Source organism: Castor canadensis, chromosome 7 (assembly GCF_047511655.1).
Source record: "Castor canadensis chromosome 7, mCasCan1.hap1v2, whole genome shotgun sequence".
Lineage (NCBI taxonomy): Eukaryota > Metazoa > Chordata > Mammalia > Rodentia > Castoridae > Castor > Castor canadensis.
The window spans coordinates 34,073,765-34,091,719 of record NC_133392.1 but is presented as its reverse complement, the minus strand read 5'-3'; the positions used below and the strand labels follow the sequence as shown (position 1 = coordinate 34,091,719).

Sequence of the window (17,955 nt, the reverse complement as noted above, 5' to 3'; positions counted from 1 at the left end):
GAGGCCTGGTTTGGCCCAAGGGGCGGGTTTCCTGGTGGGCTGGGTGATGTGGCTGTCTCTCTCCAAGCTCGTGCCTGGTTCCAAGGGGTAGGGATCCTGGTGGAGCAGGTTTCCAGCAGGGCCTCATGGGTAGTGATCCATGTGGGGCATGCCTCTGGTCATTCCATGTGGAGCTGGGGCCTGGCATGGCCTGAGGGATGGGGAACCCAAAGGGTGGGGATTCTGGTGGTGTGTGGATCCAGCGAGGAGTTGGGTTCATGGCTAGAGGGGTGGGGATCCCAACAGAATGTTGATCCAGTCATCCCACACAGAGCTGGGTCCCAGCAGGGCCTGAGGGGTGGGGGCAGGGCGTGTATCCTGCATGGAGCTGGGGCACGGTGTGGCCCCAGGGGTGGGTATCCTTGCGGGGCATGGATCTGGTGTGGGGATGGGGCCTGGTGCAGCCCAAGGGGCAGAGAGCTTGGAGGAGCAGAGCAGTAGCTTGGCAGGCCAGCTGTTCTTTTATTAGATCATGGTGTGGAGAAGCCTTCCATGATCTAAGGGTTTAGAGTGCTGTATTTTTGGCTCTTCCTTGTGCTTTACCTCATCCAAGCATGTCTCCAGCGTCTCATCAGAGTCTCTGGTTCATTTTGCTCATGAGGTCTGTGGCTCTGTCCCAGTCGCCATCTTGGATCATCCTTGAGCATTTCTTTATGTGTTTTTCAGCCATTTGGACTTCCTCCTATGAAAAAGCTCTGTTCACTTTCTCTGGCCCTTTATTCATTGGGTCATTGATTTTTGGGGAGCTTGGGTTTTTGAGGTCCCTAAAAATTCTTGTTATTAAACCCTTGTCAGATGTATGGCTGGTAAAGATTTTTCTCATTGTGTGGGCTGCTTCTTCAATATGGTGACAATTTCCTTTGTTGTGCAGAGCTTTTAAATTTCATGTAGTCACATTTGTCAATCCTTTCTCTTCATTGCTGAGCCATTTGAGCTCTATTGAGGAAGTCATTGCTTATGCATGTTAGTTCCAATGTATTCTCTGTTCTTTCCTGCATTATCTTAAAAACTGCAGGCTTATATTAAGTTCACCAATCCACTTTCAGTTGATACTTGTACATAGTGAAAGACATGGATCTAGTTTCAGTTTTATACTGGCAGATATCTAGTTTCCCCAACACTTTGTTTGAAGAGGCTGTCTTTTCTCCACAATATGTTTTGAGTGCTTTTGTCAAAAAATCATGTGGGCACAGCTTTGTTGATTTATTATTATTTATCCTTGGGGATAAGTGTTAAGTTTAAAGGACATATTTTAACACACAAATGAAATTGTGGGATACATAATAATTAAGTAATATTTATTTAATGTCTGAATTTAAATTTTTTCCAGTAGAGTTCAGAAGTTATAAAATCAGTGTTGGATTCTTTATCCTGCCTTGGCAGTAGCATGCTGCACCAATTCCTCAGTTGCGATTCTCATTTTTCCCATGTAAAATGAATAAAGACATTCATACTTGTCTCATGGGTTGTTTATGAGATTCAAATAATATAATACTCACAATAGTGCTTTGTAAGTTTCACAGACTGTGGCATGTAGATAACCATTTTCCCAGCACCAGTTCTTAGATTAGTCTGTCTTTTCTCCAGTGTAAGAAAATCAAATGACTATAATTGTGTGGATTTATTTATTTCTGCATGTTCTATTTAGTTACATTGATTTTCATGTTTGTTTTTGGGCTATTAACATGCTGCTTTAGTTACTATGGCTCTGTAGTATAATTTGAACTCTAATTATTGAGATATTTCAAGCATTGCTCTTTTTGTTCAAATTTCTTTGGCTATTCTGAACCTTTTGTATTTCTCTCTTTTTTATTAGGATATATTTATTGTACAGGGGAGATTCTGTGACCATTCCAAATAGGCTTACATTGTACATTGTGTAGATTGCCTCCACCATCTCTCCCCACCAACTTCCTCATGCCCCACTTGAAGCAATTGCAAGAGGTTTCATTTTTCTATTTTGTATGAATATATGAAGTCCACCAACCATATCCAACTACTTTAATCTCCTTCATTCATCTTCCCACCTCCTATAAGAATCTCCTACACTGTACCTATTTTACAGTCCCATCTTTTGTTATTAATTTCTAAGTTGATGTTTAAAGGGGATTCTTGATGTGTCCCCACTGTGGGCATGCTTTACCAAAGTCAGTTCAACCTCCATTACTATACCATACCCTTTCTCTCCCACCCCTCCATTTTCAACAGCTTTCAAAACATATCCTTACATCCTCTACCTTCACAAGTATTATTTATTATGATATTTTTTGTAGGTTATTCTGTATTGGATGATTTCCTGATTTCTTTCTCAGTCTGTTAATTATTGGTAAAAATAAAAGCTAAAATGAGGCCTGTATCTCTCGCCTGTAAAAGTCAACCCAAAATCAATCAAAGATGTTAATGTAAGATGTCAAACTTTGGAACTACTATAGGAGAACATAGGGAAAGCTCTTGAACACATAGTCATAGGCACATATTTTCCTTATAGGGCTCCAGTTGCCCAGGAAATGAGAAAAAGAGTTGCTAAATCTGGCTGCATTGAATTAAAAAGCTTCTTCACAACAAAAGAAACAATTACCAGAATAAAGAGACAGTCCACTGGATGGGAGACAACTTTTGCCACCTATTCATTTAATCTTCTTTCCTTGATTTTATGTTCAATTAGTATTATTATTTTGGTAGTATTGGAAATTAAATTCAGGGCTATGTATGAGCTTGCTACCAAGCCCTCTACTACTTGAGCCACATATCCTGCCTTTTGCTTTACTTTATTTTTCAGATAAGGCTTCCCACATTTTGCCCAAGGCCAACCTTATAGCAGGATTCTCCTACCTATGGCTCACACATAGCTGGAATTTCAGGCCTAAGCCATCATGTCTAGCAAATAATTACTACTTTTTCTTTTTCTTTTTTGTTCACATATAATAATGGTATAGGGGGACACATTGTGATATTTATATATGGCTTAGAATTTATCTCAGTTTAATTTAACCCCCTCATCATTCTCTCTCTTCCCCCTTCTTAGATCAATTTCAACAGATTTCATTTTTCTCTTTTCATATATGGATACAAAATACACCCACCATATTCACCCTTATGCACCCTTTCCTTATGCCCATCCTCCTCCTATTGGTATCTGCCCCAGGAAAATACCTATTTTACCTGTCTGTCCTTCATTTTTAAAAGTGTTTATTGATAGTCCAAGAGGGTTTCACCTTGGTACTTCAGGCCTGCATGCATCATGCTTTAATCAAATAAACTCTTGTTACTTACTCATCCTCTACAACCATGCTCCCCTAATGTTCAACAGCTTTCAGTATAGTAAACTATATTATAGTCATATACAGATGGTATGTTTTAATATTTTTCATTCTATAACATTTTTTTCCTCTATCACTTCCTGTAGTCTGAGACCATGCTACCCTAAATATGCCAGATATCTTTTGTCCCATTATTACTATCTCATTGAAAGACTTATTAGAAATTAACTAAAAATTCTAGAATGAGTGTTCACACCCCTTAATTTTGCTTATTATTTTCAACATTATATATTTGTGTTCTGTTCTTGGAAAACTTTGGCTTGGTATTTCTGTTGAATATATTGAACTTTAGCTAAATCTATTTTATTACTGATCATATCAATTTATTTAAAATATTTTTGCAAGGGTATTCTTAGTTTCCAGAAAGTGTTTGGTTTTAACTGAACATTTTATGAAGTTAAATTTATCTGAGATTATCATTATTTTTAACGTTTTCTCTATGTTGGCTTCATCAGGAGTTAATTTTTTTGTTTCTCAAGATAGATTTTTGTTTTCCTATTGGATTTCCTCAATATGCTAGTGAGGATCTAGATTAAAAGGAACCTTCACACACCATTTGTGGGGATGTAAATTTCTGCAGCCATTATGCAGAACAGCATGAGGTTCCTTAAAAATATAGAATTGTCATTTGATCCAGCTAGCCCAATTTTGCTTACATATCCAAAGAAAATGGAATTAATACATCAAATAGATGCCAGCATTCCAAATTTATTTTGGCACTGGTCACAATAGACAAGATATGGAATAGATCTTGATGCCAATCAAAGAGGAGTGGAAATAGTAAATGTAATAAAAATTCACAGTCAAATATTACTCACCCATAAATGAGAATGAAAACCTGTCATTGGCAGCCAAATGGATGAAATTAGAGGGCTTAAGGGAAGTAAGGCAGGAAGAAAGACAACTACTGCATTTTTTCTATCATATGCGAAAGCAAATAACAACAAAAATAACATTCATTGACATGAATGTAGACTAGGAATTACTAGGGGTTGGGGAGGGCTAGAAGTGGGGAGATAACAAAGGGAGGAGTAGTGTTCATATTTATGTGATTTTAGACACTGTCTAATATTCTTAGATTTGAATTCACCCCATGTGAGAATACACAATGCGCCTGTGACTACAGGACTCTCATTGGGAATGGATGTACAAAGTAGAGAATATTGGAAGTGTAGAAAAGGGGTTCTCCTCTGTTGTGTTTGAGTGGTTTAAAGGAAAGTGGTTTATTTCCTTGATGTGGGTAGGTTATAGATGTCTATTTTTCATTCATGTATTTGGAAGACTTTTCTATTAACCATTCAGACCTTTGGACATTATTATTATTATTTGCAGCTGGAGGAACTTTGCCAAGAGAATTGGGGTATCTCCAAATTCTTTAAGAAAGGACTGGTTCTTTATCCCCAGATGGCAATCTTTGGACATTCCCATCATATCTTCTAAGAAAATACAGTAAGAAAATGTTTCTTTCTTCATTTAGGTGATGATGAATTTTGGCATTTTTTCTAATTATTACTTAAGTTCATGAGCTGCAGCTAGTCCTTTGAATATTGGATAGCTTTCATACCTTCTCTGAACTAGGGTAAATTATGTTTTAATTAGAATGACAGCTGTATTATGAATTTATGAGCGGGAAAAATAGTATATTTGTAACATTGGGCAAACAATTCACCCACAGTTCATAGACTTTGCATTTGTTTGGTGACCAGTGTGCACAGTATTAATAGAATCCTTGTAGTCAAAGCTGTCAAATGCACTTACCCAAAGTATATCAATGGATCTCTTCATGCTCGTGGTTATTTGACTTGTTGTTTCATTCTTCTTATTTGTGGAATAGAAGCTATGTGAAAGGAAAACTCCCACCTGGCTCCAGTCTTCTCCAAATTGTTGGAAATATTTTAAAGTTAAGTACTAAGAATATGAAAAACTCTTATGCATGGTTAAGTATGTTTAATTTTCTTTTAGTGGTTTGCAATGAATGTATAACACAGCCTTAGAGATCAGTAGTGTATGGGCCCAGACGTCATGTTTTAAAGAGGTAGTTTTAATGGGAAGTGCCCATTGGCCACCCAGAAGTGATTTTAGAATGTATAAGTTATTAGAGTCTGAGAGCACAAGTCCAACTTCAGGTGTCTCAACTGACTAGATTCATCCACTCATCCTAAAAGAAAAACAGGCAAACTTGATAGTGAAACAGAAAAGCATTTTAATTTCCCTGTGGACACATGGGAGAACATGTTTTTGGGTGACAGTAGCAGTGTTGAGGTTGTATACAGGGGAAAGAACAATGACAAGTTTTGGAGGGAAACTTCCTCATAGCACATAATTTGTTCTTGGTGTCAGGGAAGACATTGATGCTTGGCACCTGGAGAAAAATCTTCCTGTAGTGTCAAGGAAATTGCCTCCAATTTTTGTCCAGGAAAATGATACAGCTGAAGGATAATTTCCATTTACTTCACAGGATGTTTTGTCTATCAGTTTTCTATAATCTAATGGGATTAATTTGGTTCCCATGACATGGTTGCTCTGGTCAGAGTCCATCCTCATCATGGCTGTAAGACATCATGGGCCCTAGGAGATACAGGGCAATGATTGAAGACATGTAGGTGACATTCCAGAGGATTTGAAATAAGAAGTTATAAATGTGTCTGTAAATCTTCAAAACACCTCAGTTATCCTTGAGTCTTCAACATATGTACATGCAGAATTCAGCAGGAATCTCACGAAGTTTAAGGCAAAGCAGATAGGTTAAAAATGAAGACAGAGGTGACAAGTTTTATCCTATTATCCCTTCCCCTTTGTACCCTGCAGGTCCACATGAAGTATGAGGGTTGTTTTTTTCAGGTTTATTTTTAGTGAACACATTCCCTAAACCCCTGTTTTACAGAGAACTATAAGGAAATGTGATCCACGAGATAGATCACTGTTGAAGTTGTAAAAACAGGAATATACTGTCTACATTGTGATTTAGGTCCCTTTTTTAGTAATTTTAGTAATTTTTTAGTAATTTTTCTTTAATGAATTCTAATGAAAATGAAACTTTTCAGGTTCCATGAGTTGTGGGCTTTGTCTGTGGGGTCTGCTGCCAATAGGGTCTGACACAGAGCTCCCCTGGGAACTAGAAAAAACAATCTTAGCTCAGAGAGTCTTGAGACACTTGACCACAGTGTCTAGGAAGGAGACAGCTTCAGGAGTTGGTTGTGGAGAGGTAGTGGGTCTGGTATGGACTTGAAGAGAAGTTCGAGCAACCAAAGCTCTGGTAATGAAGGACCTGGCATTTGGTGTTCCCACACTCCAGGGGTAGACTTGAAAACAAAAACAACAAACAAGGGCTGGTGGAGTGGCTCAAGTGGTAAGAGAGCCTGCCTAGCAAGCATGAGGCCCTGAGTTCAAACCCCACTGCTGCCCAAACAAAAAAAAAAAAAACAAGCAAAAAGATTCCTGGTCTTCTCGAAAGCAAAAAAGTCTCAGGAGAACAGCAGGTCTGTAAAAACAACAAACAATCACAGCTCAGTGAGTCTTAGGAAACTAGGCCACAGTGTCTGGTAGAGAGATGGCCATGTGAGGTGGTGGTACATAGGGAGAGGTTCTGATATAGACTCACAGACAAATTTGCAGATGTGAACTTGAGACATGAAAAGCAGGGTAGTTTATGGCTGTGCTCTCCCCAGCTGTAGAAAACCCCATTGCCTGAGAAATAAAGCCAAGCACTGCACAAAGTATGGAGTAGGTCAAATGCAGGAGCTCTACAAATTGCCAGCCACAAGAATGTGATGCAAAGGAAGATTTGAGACTGAGGTACATGGGGACCTGAAAACCAAGGAAAAATATGACTCAGCGAGTTTTGGGACACCCTGCTACAGGGTCATGGTGGCATATAGCCATGTGAGATGGTTGGAGAGAATGATAGGGTCAGATGTGGACCTACTGAGAATTATAAGCAGGTTCAGGCAGTGAAGGGACTGGTGACTGGTGAGTCTGCCTTTTCCAGCAAGAGCAAGCACCATTGCTAAGCATCATAGGAGAAACAGCAGCAAGCCCACGGCTGAGAGTGATCATCATCCAGGAGCTAATCATCCAGAAGTCATATGTTGGCTGGGTGGTACTTATTGCCAGGTGGGACATAAAGATCAGAGGACCTGAGATATGTTTTGTCCACCAGACTCCACCCTTTTATGGGGTTATAAAGTTCTGGGTGGGGTCCAAAAGAAATGAGATGTGAATGTAGAACACTTGAGTTCCCCAGTTCTCCACTACCATTATAGAACTCCATTCTCTGTTTCTCCCTATTATGAGAGGCATTTGGGGGACACAATAAAGATTGTACATGTGCTGCCCATGAGGGTACAAATGGGACCTAAGCACCATGTGTGAACCAGACTCAAGGATAGAAAGCTCAGTGTAGCCAGCACACAAAGAAGAGAAGCTTCTAATGTGGAAGCAGGACTGAAGTGGCCTACTGACCCTTGATCAGCCTCTCATCCACATATACCATCAAGGCCTACACAGGGAAATATGAGAGGCATCAGCTAGTTTTCCTCCATCTGAATGTTTCTAAGGATCATACCTGGTGGCCAGAGCACATGAGCAAAATGTTTGCTACTGAGCTATCCCCCAACTCTGGGGTGAGAGACTACTTTAATACTCCCACTACACAGAGCTTCATGAACACTGACACATTTCAATTGTAAAACTACAAGTGATTAAGACTTCCACTTATGACATGGGTTCAGATGCACTAATTATAATGCAGAAACATAAAAAATTTTTTAAAAGTCAAGGCAACATTACACCTCTATAGGTCAATAACCCAACAGTAATAGACCCTAAGGATAATGAAGAGAAAGAAAACCTATACACAGAACTCAAAAGCATGAATAAATGAATGATCAACAAAATTAAAGAAGGCACATATAAAAACCTGAATGAATTAAAAGAAGATACAAATAAACAGATGAATGAACTCAGAGAGAATACAAACAAAATGCTGAATGAAATAAAGAAGACGATGAAGGGTATGAAAAAGGAATTCAATTAAGGTACAGTAATCCTGAAAAAGAATCAAACCTAAATTTTGGAAATGAAAAGCTCAAAACATCAAATATAAATCTCAGGGGAAAGCCTCTCTAGTAGAATAGATCAAATTGAAGGCAGACTATTAGGGTTCCAAGACAAGGTGCATGTATTAGGACAAGATTTATTGTATATAGCTTTTATAATATTGAAGTATGTTGCTTCTATTCCTGGTTTCTTCAAGTCTTTTAATATGAAGGGACATTGAATTTTGGCAAAGTTTTTTTTCTGCATCTATTAAGATGATTATGTATTTTTGTTTTATTCTGTTTATGTGCTCTATGACATTAATTTATTTGTGTATGTTGAACCATCCTTACATCCTTGGGTAAATCCAAATTAACCATAATGTATGATCTTTTGAAGTGTTGTGTAACTTGGTTTGCAAGCATTTTATTGAGAATTTTTGTGTCTAGTCATTATGGAAATTGGCCTATAATTTTCTTTTTTGTCATGTCCTTATTTGGTTTTGTGTAAAGGTAATACTGGCTTCATAGGATGAGTTTGGAAGTGTTTCTTACCTTTTTATTTTGAGGAGTGTTGGTGTCCATTCTTTAAAGTTTTGGTATAATTTAGCAGTGAATCCATATGGTCATTGGATTTCCTTTATTGGGAGACTATTACAGCTCCACTGTCATTGCTTACTTAGATCTGATTATATGGTTAATATTCTCTCAGACCCATTTTCATAGATCACATGCATGTTAAAATTTACTTCTTCTGTGTTTTCTAGTCTAGTAGAATATTGTATTTTGAAGTATTACCTAATAATCCTCTGTTTCATTTTTATTTGTTGTGACACCCCTTTGTCATATCTAATTCTATTAATTTGGGTCTTCACTCTAATCCTTTTGGCTGGTTTTGCTAAAGTTTTGTCTCTACTATTTATCTTTTCAAACATTCAACTCTTTGCTTTATTGATACTTTTTGTATTGCTGTTTTATTCTCCATTTTGGAAATTTTTGCCGTGATCTTTGTTATATCTTTCCATCTACCATCTTTAGATTTAGCTTGTTTTTATTTTATCATTGTAGGATTACTTTAAGTATCTTCCGAACTTCTGCTTTAGTAGTCATGAATTGCTTTAGTTTTTACTTATTATGGAAGGTTTTAATTTTTCTTTAATTATGAAGGTTAGCTTTGATGGGTAGAGTAATTTAGGTTTGCAGGTTTGTTTTTTTTTTAATCTCAGAACTTGAAATGCATCCTTCCATGTCTTTTTTCCTTTTAAAATTTCTGTTGAGAAATCTTTCTCATGGGTTTGCCCTAATAGCTTCAATATTCTTTACTTGTTCTGTATACTTAGTTTGGTAACTATAGTATGCTGTGGGAAGGTTCTATTCTGGTTTTATTATTTGGGGTCCTAAAGGCCTCCTGTACCTTAATGGCCATCTCTTTCTTAAGATTTAGGAAATTTTCTCCTATTACTTTATTGGACATATTTCCTATGACTTTATATTTTGCATATTCTTCTTTTATGCACACAATTCATAGATTTGGTATTTTAATGGTGTCGCAGTGGTCTTGCATGTTTCATTTGTATTCTCCATTCATTTTTCTTTAAGTTCATCAGATTTTTAAAAAAATTACATCTGTCTTGTCTTCAAACCCTAATATTCTGTCTTGTATTTGATCCAGTCTATTGGACAGGGTTTTAATGCAATTTAAAAAATTTGACTTATACAGCTTTTCTTTTCTAGAGTTTCAAGTTGATTTTTATATCATTAATGAATTCCCCTTTCACATATTACATCTTCTTTCTTATTTAGCTTTTAATTTGTATTCTATTCAAATTCATTTAACTATTTTTCATACTCCCTTTCAATTCATTGCAATATTTTTCGCTTGCTGTAATGTTACTGATGATTCTTACCATCAGTCTTCTGAGTGTAATATTTGAGATTTCATTCATGGTATTATCATTCAGATTCTTTATTATGTGTTTTTTTTTGACTTTTTGAGGTGTCATTTTGCTTTGTGTTTTCAGATTTGTTGTGTGTTTATGTGTCAAGATTTTCTCATGTGAAACCATGTCATTGGTTGCAATTTATTTATTTCTTTGTATAATTATATATTTATTTATTTACTTTTGAGATAGTCAATTTTGAACTCATTCCCCAATGCTACCTTGGCAGTGCTTTATTAATCAAACCATACCCGAGTCTGGTTGAAGGTTTTAGTCACCTGAAATCTTTGAATTGAATTAGTCTCAATATGCTTGCAAATCTGGGTAGTGGCATATTGAGGAGCTGATTGTTACCACTGCCCTTGGGATGTAACTCAGTGATAACAAATTCACTAATTCAAAACCAAACCAGATCATTACATGAAGTAAAAAACAATTGTTGACATCATCTACACCACCAATCATGTTATACATAAAAAGGACTAGCATTCATACAGAGTACATTAGGAGCTTCAAAATTAATTAGGATTTAAAAATGAAGTAGTAAAAATGATGGAGGGTGAATGAAAAAATAGGGCAGAAGAGAGGATGCAGAAAAACGAAATCACTCATACTTTGCTGGTGGCAATGTAAAATGTTACAGTGACTTGCTTATTCCCTTCCTGCTGCTCTAAGAAAAATACTTTAGAAAGGATAATTTATAAACCGATGATACTCATCATTCACAGTTCTGTAGCGTGGGAATCCAAGTTCAAAGCATCAGCACTTTCTGTGTCTTGTGACAGCCTAGTCCCAGTTTTCAAGATGGTGCTCTTTTGTTATGTCTGTTCATGCTAAAAGGTGTGAAGAGCTTCTTTGTACTTCTTTTATAAGAAAATCATTAATCACCTTCATGGGAGTGTTTTTTTTCATGTGACTTAAACATCTGAAGGGCCCCAGGTCTTAATGGTATAACATTGGTGATTATGTTTGAACATATTAATTTTTGTGTAGTTTGAACTGAGGACCATTGGCATGTACATTTAACTACTTGAGACAAACCTTCAGCCATTTTTCATTTTGGTTGTTTTTCAGAATGTGTCTCTTGTTTTAGCAAGGGGTTGGCCTCAGACTATAATCTTTCTACCTACACCTTACAGTAGCTAGAATTATAAGCACACCATCATACCCAGCATATTTTGTTGAGATGGGGTATCACTAACTAACTTTATGTTCAGGCTGTTCTCAAACTGAAATCCTCCTGATCTTTGCCTCTCAATTAGCTGATATTATAGGCTTGAGGCACCAGTGTTGGCCTGAACAAATGAATTTTAGAGAAATGTTTATACCAAAACAGTAAGCCTGAAAAATGGTTTTGGAGTTTCTTAAAAATCTAAATATGCAATTTCCCCCAAAAGTAGCAAGTGCAGCTGTGTGCCAGTGGCTCATGCCTATAAACCTAGCTACTCAGGAGGCAGAGATCAGGAGGATTGTGGTTCGAAGCCAGCCCAGGTAAATAATTCAAAAGACCCTATCTTGAAAAAACCAATCACAAAAAGAGGGCTGGTGGAGTGGCTCAAGATGGAGGCCCTGAGTACCACACACAAAAATAGCAAGTGCATTCTTGGGAATTTATCATAAATGAGAAATATATTCAGAAAAAAGCCTGCACAGAAGTGTTCCTGGAAGAACCAAAACCTGGACACAATCTGGATGTCCTATAATAGGTATATGGCTAAACAAATCATGGTAGTCTTGGCATAGAATATTACTCAACAATGAAAAGAATGAACTATTGACACTGACAAAAAAGATTTGGTAAATCACAAAAAAAATCTTGATAAGTAAAATAAGACAATCCCAAGAAAGCGTATATTCTATGATTCTACTTATATCCTATTCCTGAAAGACAGAACTATAGAAATGGAAAACATGTTGGTGTTTGCTAATGGTTAAAATAGGGTAGAGGAGAACTGAATGATAAGGCATATTATGATGTAAAGGGAAAACACGGAGGATCCTACCTGTGATAGCATTGCTTTGAATGTTCACTGTGTCAATTTCTATGTCCTGGTAGTTGTGGTAGTATATTATAGTTTTGCAAATTGTTAATAGTGGGAAGAAGTAGGTAAAGGTTGCATAGGATTTTGCAGTATTAGTTCTCATACCTGAATATGAATATGCAATTATCTTAAAATAATATATTTGATTAAAAGGAAAAGTAACAAAATATGGATTCTTCTTAACTGGACTAGGCATGCAAATGTGAATTTTAAGGTAACAGTAAATATTAAGTCCCTTGAATGTATTATTTTATCTAAGTAATATAGTTATCTTTAGAATGATAAATGTATCCCAAACATAGTAGTGGCTAACTTACCTTTTACCTCACTTCCATAATCCTACATTAATTCACTTAGACATTTTTTAATCATTTCACCCAAATGTGCAAAGAACTCTATGACAATTAAGACAACAAAAGACATAATGTTAATTTTTGTCTCATAATTCTTGGTTGGTCATTTGTATGTAGATGGGGACATACTTGTACAGAAACATTGTGAGGTTGCTGTCCAAGAAAGCGAGAATAACTGAAATGAGCAGTCTAGTCTTACTTATCTTACATAAATGATACTTGTGCCATTTATGTAAGTCTACTAAGTCTACTTTTAACAAGCATTTATGCCTGACTTATACCTACCATGATGGTTTATGAGAGTGGGTGAAAGGAGAGCCAGTTACCTGGTGAAACAATATTTCTTGGTGTGGCTGTGAGGGTATTTCTGGAAGAAATTTACATTTGTATTAGAATTGGTAGTTTGAGTAAAGAAAATCTATCACTAATGTTTATGGGCAGTATCCAATCCATTGAGGGTTCAAGCTAGAAAACACATATTGACTTGTCCTGGGACTTTGGAGGTCCCTTTTGTCTGGCCTTTGGATTTTAGAACTTATACTGGGAACAAGACAATAGAGCTCAGTGGTAGTGTGATTGTTTAGCCTACATGAGGCCCTAAGTTTGATCCCTGGCACAGCACCACCACCCCTGCCACCCCACAAAAGATATCTGAAACAAACAGAACTTATACTGAGAGGCCATTCTTTTTCTCTTCTTGTGTTTGGGGTTTGGACCGGGAATCTCCTCATTTCCTTTCTTAGTTTTCCAGCTAGTGAACGGTACATAGTATGAATTCTCAGCCTCCTCAGATGTATAAGCCCATTCCCATAACAAACTTCCTCTTTTATGTCTATATTTAGCCTATTGATTCTGTTTCTCTGGGGGAACCCTTTGTAATACATGTATTCAGTAATTAGGCCATGATACCTAGAAAGTATATTTTGCCTCCTAATATTCCTACATATTCTCCATTAGGGAATTTCACAGTCACTAATAGTAAAGAGGATATAGTTTGAATAGAGTCTAGTTTCTTCTTGAGAATACACTTGAGTTTTCAGATATTGGAACAATTGCTTCCTAGTACTTTGATTTCCCTGGTGCTGCCCAATTTTTCTCACAACCATCTGTATTAAGACAGTTAATCAAGAAGTTTCATAAATTTCAGAGCCCATGTTTTGGTATAGAAAGTTAAAAGTTAAAAGCAAATGTTTCTTACCTTAGATGCTACATGTACAATTTTTTTAGATTTAGATGGTAAAATTTTTAAAATTTGATTTCCCGCACTTAAACTGTGAGCTCTGATGTTAACCAACAGTGGGTAAATGTTATGCTTTTTGGCTCTATGAGAGCCATTTTGTTATTATTCTTAAAATAAGATAGTAAAGAATTTCATTAGAATATTTCTAAAATCTATTACCACTCAATTATTTCTATGTTAGCTTCTTTCAATTAAGAGTAAAAGGACAGGCAGATCCACTCCCATTAATGGCACTTAGTGCCTCCTGGTGCTTACCAAATTTGTGCTCTTATACTGTCTATATAGAAAAAGGAGAGAAAGTAAACCAGCCCTATATATACCTCTGTCTAGGCCCTGTGCCTGGTATACATTGTGATTGGGAAGTCATGGGGTGGGAGAAAAAAATGTCACTTAGGCAGAGCCAGTAGACACATTTTTAGAAATGGGATTTATCTATGTAAGTGTGTGCTACATTCACAAGCACACACACACACACACACACACACACACACACACACAAACACATAGAATGAAATGATATATTATGGTCTGATATGTTTTAAATTTATACATGTAAATAAAAAACTTTTTAAGCATTATATGTGTGTATATGTATAGCATACATATATATGTACATATATGTATACATATAAATATATATTTACATATATAAATGTTTTAAAATTTGCTCTTTTTCTATGACCTGAAAAGACCCTGGACTGTATATGCAATGTTCTCTCACAACAGAAACTCTTGGGATAAACAATCTTCAAATTTTGGCTTCCCAATGTTCTAAATATTAAAAAGGACAAATGCTCATTTGTATTTATTCAGGGAAAATTATTGACTCTTCAACTGCTAAGTTTAAAGAACTTGTTTATGATCCAACTGGGACTGTGCAGATCCATAATGATTAACTGTACTTGTGGAACATCATTGAATTTAAATTATTTCTAATATAGAATTCACAAGCTATGCTATCTGTGCTGAATGAAGTGTTTATCCTACCTTAGCAGTGAGAATTTGGGCAAATCCCTTAGATATGACTTTCATTTCTCTCTAAACTGAATGAAAACTTATCTCCCAATCTCATTTGTTGATTGTGATATTAAAAAAATAAAACATTCAAAAAATTTGTTTCACAAACTATAATCAATAGAATTACTTTTGAATTAAGAAAAACAACTTATTTCCATTTTTAAAATGGAAAATCCTAAGCACTTTACTCCAAAATCTAATAATAGCTCTAGAGAAGATTGTTTTTGCTAAGAAAATTGGCTAGAGACATGCAAAAGAATGAAAGTAGACTTGTATCCCTTGCTAGTTAGAAATGCCAATTCAAAATCAATTTTCTACTTAAATGTAGGCTCCAAAACTAATTACTTAAAGAAAAATTAAAGAGCAGGGTGTGGTGTTGCATGCTCAAAATCCCATCACCTGGAAGGCAGAAGTTGGAGGATCATGAACTCAAGGCCAGCCAGAGATTCATAATAGAACTAGTCTCAAGAAAGTGGGGGTGGGGGTAGGAAAAAAGTAAACGTATGAAAAATGTTTCAGACCATTAGCTTGGGTAAAGATTTTTTTGGGATGAGCCCAAATGAATAGTTAACAAAAACTAAAATTAACCAATGTGATCACCTGAAACTAAAAACCTTCTGTGCAGGAAAACAATCTTTCAACAAAATGAGTAGACAATGTAGAAGAATGTAAGAAAGGAGTTTAAATCCATATTATTTAAGGAATGAAAAACTAACCTTGATAGCAAAATAAACCCAATGGCCCTATGAAAAATGGCTAAAAATCTGAATAGACATTCATTAAAACAAGACAAATGAGTGCTTAATATAATGAATCATCAGGAAATGCAATGAAAACCACCATGAGTAATACCTTACCCCAGTTAGAATGACTATTTTTTAAAATGATAAACAATAAATGCTGGTGAACTTACAGTGAAAAAGGAACTCTTACATCTGTTGGCAGGAATATAAAGTAGTGTAGACATTATATAAACCAAGATTAAAGTTCCTCAAAATATAAGATGCGGCATATGTTCTAGCCATTTTACTATTGAATTTATCCCTAAATTGAATTGTCATGTTTATTGTCGTAATATGCACAATTGTCAGTATATGGAATCGATAGGACTTTCCATTGTTGGATGAATATGTAAAGAAATCATGGTGTACTCTGGCCATAGAGAAAATACAAATTAAAAGCACATTAAGACTCCACCTCACTCCTATTAGTATAGCTACCATCAAACAAACAAACAACAAATGTTGTCAAGGATACAGGGAAAAAGAACCCTCATACACTGCTGGCAAGAATGTAAATTAGTACAATCACTATGGAAACCATATGGAGGCTCCTCAAAGAACTAAAACTGGAAACTGCTATATGATCCAGCAATTCACTACTAGGAATATACCTGAAGGAATGTGAGTCAGGTTACAACAAAGGCTCCTGAACAGCCATGTTTATTGCAGCACTATTCATAATAGCTAAGCTATGGAAACAGCCAATATGCCCCATAGTGATGAATGGATTAGGAAGATTCCTTTAAGTAACTGGTTTAGTGGTCATGAATTCTTTAGTTTTATTTATCATGGAAGGTTTTAATTTCTTTTGTTCATTAATTTTTTATTAGAATGTATTTGTTGTACAGGGATGATTCATTATGAAAATTCCAAATAGGTTTATATTGTACATTAGTTAGATCATCCCTACCTTCTTGCCCCTTCAATCCCTCCCCTGCCCCACTTAAAGCAATTGCAAGAAGTTTCTTTGTTCTATTTCATATAAGTATCTGAAGTCCATCAACCATATACCCTCACCTTAATCTCCTTCTTTCACCCTCCATAAGTACCCCCACACTGTACCTATTTACAGTCCTGTCTTTTATTATTGATATCTAAGTCAATGTTCAAGGGGTTTTCTTGATATATCCACACTGTGAGTATATTTTACTTTGGTCAGTTCTAACCCTTCCATTACTCTCCCTTACCCCTTTACCTCCCAATCCCCAGTTTTCTTTTTTTTTTTAAATAAATTTTTATTAGGATATATTCATGATACGCGGAGGGTTTCATAGTGATAATTCCAATTAGACTTACGTTGTACATTAGTTACATTGCCGCCTTTGTCTATCCCCCCCTTAGCCTCCTCCCCACCACACTTAAAGCAATTGCAAGAGGTTTTGTAGTTCTGTTTCATACAAGTATATGAGCTCCATCTACCATATACCATCCCCTTGTTCTCCTTAGTTTATCCTCCCCCTCCCACCATTTACCCTCCCCCTCCCACTCTTACCCCTCCACCCCCCCATCACACACACTGTGCCTATTTTACAGTCCTGGTTTTCATAGTTAATATTTGAGTTAACGTTCAGAGGGGTGTCTCAATGTATGCCTCTGTGGGTGTGCTTTACTTTGGTCTGTTCAATCCCTTAGAATACTCTCCCTTACTCCTTTACCTCCCACCTCCCTTTTTTCAACATCTTTTGGTACATATTCTTATATCTTCTACCTTCACATCTTGTTATATGAGATATTATAGTGGCTTTATCATTCTCTTTTCCTTTCTTTCCTGAGTTTCATAGAGTAGTTATGCTGTTACAAACATGTTCTAAAACTGAATTTGTACATGAACATGTTTGTTTTTGTGTATATGTTTATATTTAGATCTGTCTTCCATGTATCAGAGAAAGCATGCACCTTTTGTGTTTCTGATCCTGGTTAACTTCACCTAACATGATGTCCTCCCATTGCACCCATTTACCTTCAAACCCCATGTCGTTATTCCTGTGGCTGAGTAATACTCCATTGTGTATAAATACCACAATTTCATAAAATCTGTTCATCAGATGTAGGGCATCTGGGTTGTTTCCAGAGCTTACCTATTGTGAGAGTGTTGTGATGAACATTTCTGTACAGGTGTCTCTACTGTATGCTGTTTTAAGTTCTTTTGTGTAGATGCCCAGGCACTCCTGTCACTGGATCATATG

General features: G+C 36.3%; 1 non-coding gene across 1 annotated transcript; it reads left to right on the top strand.

The window, feature by feature from the left end:
* The first annotated feature begins 14,208 nt into the window (after positions 1–14,208).
* Positions 14,209–14,339, top strand: LOC141425365 (small nucleolar RNA SNORA51). The gene has a single exon (XR_012450421.1). It is a non-coding gene; the product is annotated as a small nucleolar RNA SNORA51 (small nucleolar RNA).
* Positions 14,340–17,955: the final 3,616 nt, after the last annotated feature.